This window comes from Callospermophilus lateralis, unplaced genomic scaffold (assembly GCF_048772815.1).
Source record: "Callospermophilus lateralis isolate mCalLat2 unplaced genomic scaffold, mCalLat2.hap1 Scaffold_6373, whole genome shotgun sequence".
NCBI lineage: Eukaryota > Metazoa > Chordata > Mammalia > Rodentia > Sciuridae > Callospermophilus > Callospermophilus lateralis.
The window spans coordinates 126,244-129,174 of NW_027514753.1; the positions used below are offsets into that span (position 1 = coordinate 126,244).

Sequence of the window (2,931 nt, forward strand, 5' to 3'; positions counted from 1 at the left end):
AGTGAGAGGCTTTGTTATAAAAGCAAATTCTCCTTTGCTTCCTAGGCACCACGAAGTCAATAGCTTTGGTCTACCACATGCTCCCTCGGTGATGTTCTGCCTCACTATAGGCCTAAAAGCAACAGAATCAGCTAATCATGGAATGAAACCTCTGAAACTATAACCCAAATATAAATCTTTTCTCCTTACTAGTTGTATATCTTAAGTATTTTGTCAGTGACACAAAGCTGATCAAAAAACTGAATTCCAATCTTTTCCTTGGACATATTGCCACAAATCAGTTTGGATAATCACTTTGGCAGACACTGAGACTGACTGGGGCAGGATAGGTGTTCAATAAAATTTATTGCATATTCAGTTGAATGAATAGAAGCTTTACTGCATCAGTTCCAGCTGTGATTTGCATAGAACAGGGACCAACTCTAGTTATACAAAGCAAATAGAGAAATTCCTGGAAGGGTATCAGGAGTTCATAGAATTAAGGCAGTTATCTGGCGTGCGGCAAATTGCAGAATCAAGGCAGTTCCAGGGAGCTGGCACAAATCCACAGGTTCATGAATAATCTGGCCCTAGAATTGCCATTAGCCCCACCTCCAGCATCCCTTCTGATCCAAGATTCAAATTCCTGGGACTTTAATGGTCTAAATTACCTGTTTGAAATAATTAACCCAAAGGAGATAAAAGAAGGGTCTTCAACTCCCAAGATGGGAGGCTGCAATGGAAGACACATACTAAGAATTGTTCCAATAAAGCCTTCACACAATAAGAAAAATTTCAAAAAAGAATATGGTGGTAATAGAAGAGGGGAATTAGATATTGCACTGTGAAGAAAAACAATAGTCATTCACATTGATACTAAAAGAGAGATGGGCTGGGTGGGGGGGTGGTTACTGGTAAAGGAGGAAATACAAGGGTGTAGTTTCAGAAGAAGGAGAAAGTGACCATCACAGTCCTCATGTAACTGGCCAGACAGCTATAAGAACCTGGACAATGGGGAACAGAAAATAGGTATTTCATGGAGTTGCCAGGCTAACATAGGAGCTGAACAAATATTTGTTCATTGAATTCACAACAAAATGGAAACCTAAAACATGCTATTTAGATACAAGGAACTGAGTTTCCTTCTGTTAGCTCAGTGGGGAATGTGTCCCCATAGACAGTGACTCATCCTTAGAACCAGTTGAGACTTCCCATTTACTCTTAGGGCCTTATCAAAGATACTGGGTTATCTTCTGCCTTCTGTGTCAGAAGCATGGGGTCTCCATGAAGTTAGCCTTGGGCTTTCCCAGACTTCAGCTACACTGGAATGACTGCTTTCATGCTCCCAAGAGACATGCTTCTCTTTCTGGGATTTCAGATAAAGAATCAGCCCTTAACCAGGTGAATGAGAAGTAATACTCCATTTATGCATGTTGTGTCAAAATGCATTCTACTGTCATGTTGAATAGAACAAATTAAAAAAAAAAAAAGAATCAGCCCTTAATTCCTAGCAATTATTTATCTCTTTTTCTATAAGAATCTCTTTTCTAGCCAATCGCAGTGGTGCACAGCCAGTAAGCCCAGTGGCTCGGGAGTCTGAGACAGGAGGATTGTGAGTTCAAAGCCAGCCTCAGCAATGGCGAGGTGCTAAGCAACTCGTGAGACCCTGTCTCTAAAGAAAATACAAAAAAGGGCTGGGGATGTGACTCTGTGGTCAAGTGCCCTGAGTTCAATCCACAGCCCCCCCCTCAAAAAAAGAATCTTCTCTGCTGCATGCTGCCCAGTCATCTGGCCCAGCTGATGGTGACCTGTGGACCCTCTGACAGAAGAGTCACCTGGCCCTCGAATGCACCATGTCTGGTTCCTCCAGCGTTGACACTATGAAGGAGGTGGTTCAGCAGCTCTGGCTGGAGGCCGGACTCAACCACATGAAGGTTTCCCAGGCAGTTGCAGACTTGAAAAAATTTTGTCTGCAGAATGCTCACCATGATCCCCTACTGACTGGAGTATCTTCATGTACAAGTTCCTTCAGACCCCAGAAAGTCTATTCCTTTTTGTAGTCATCTTTCTGAGGTTTCCCAAACCCACTGCTCAAGAACCAGTGAATATTCAAGAGAGCTTAATTTGAAGCCTGTACAAAAAATTTCCCTGTAACACATGTACCATAATATAATCTTCTACTTTTGTCAATCCTTAACATCTACCTCTCTGAATTTTCATGAATTTCTATTTCACAAGGGTAATTATTTTATATACACGGGCAGCAACATACAATAAAATATTTATTAATTTTTAGTACCGGGGATTGAACTCAAGGGCATTCAACCACTGAGCCACATCCCCAGCCCTATTTTGTGTTTTATTTAGAGACAGGATCTCACTGAGTTGTTTAGTGCCTTGCTTTTGCTGAGGCTGGCTTTGAACTCTCGATTCTCTTGTCTCAGTCTCCCAGGCTGCTAGGATTACAGGCACGTGCCACTGCACCTGGCTCAAAATACTTGGTATGAAAAAAAACAAAAAAGAAAAAACTTTCTTCTTCCTCTTGCAGAGAAGCCACATAACCCAGATATTGAATCCTGGTGTACTATAAATCTGGATTTCAATCTTAGGTCTTTCCCATATTTGCTGGTTGTCTCATCTTGTTGAATATGACCAGTGCCAGTTCATTACTCTGCGAAACTCCTGTCCTACAGGAATTTTGAGTGAAAATATACTTAAAGTTCCAGACACATAAAATACTGTATTTCTCATGATACCCAGCCATTAGGTCGTGTCCAAAAGATAGACCTATTAAAAATAATGCTCAAGGGCTGGGGATGTACCTCAGTGATAAATTGGTTGCTTGCATGAGGCCCTGGGTTCAATTCCCAGCATTGAAAACAAAAAGAAAAGTTCAAGATACCACCTCCCCTCACCCAAAAAGAATATGTTAGACAGGTGTGGTGGCACCTG

The 2,931-nt window shown here is 41.6% G+C and overlaps 1 pseudogene; it reads left to right on the plus strand.

Moving 5' to 3' along the window:
- The first annotated feature begins 1,832 nt into the window (after positions 1–1,832).
- On the plus strand, positions 1,833–2,039 carry LOC143408835 (guanine nucleotide-binding protein G(I)/G(S)/G(O) subunit gamma-5 pseudogene; annotated as a pseudogene).
- The last annotated feature ends 892 nt before the right edge of the window (positions 2,040–2,931 follow it).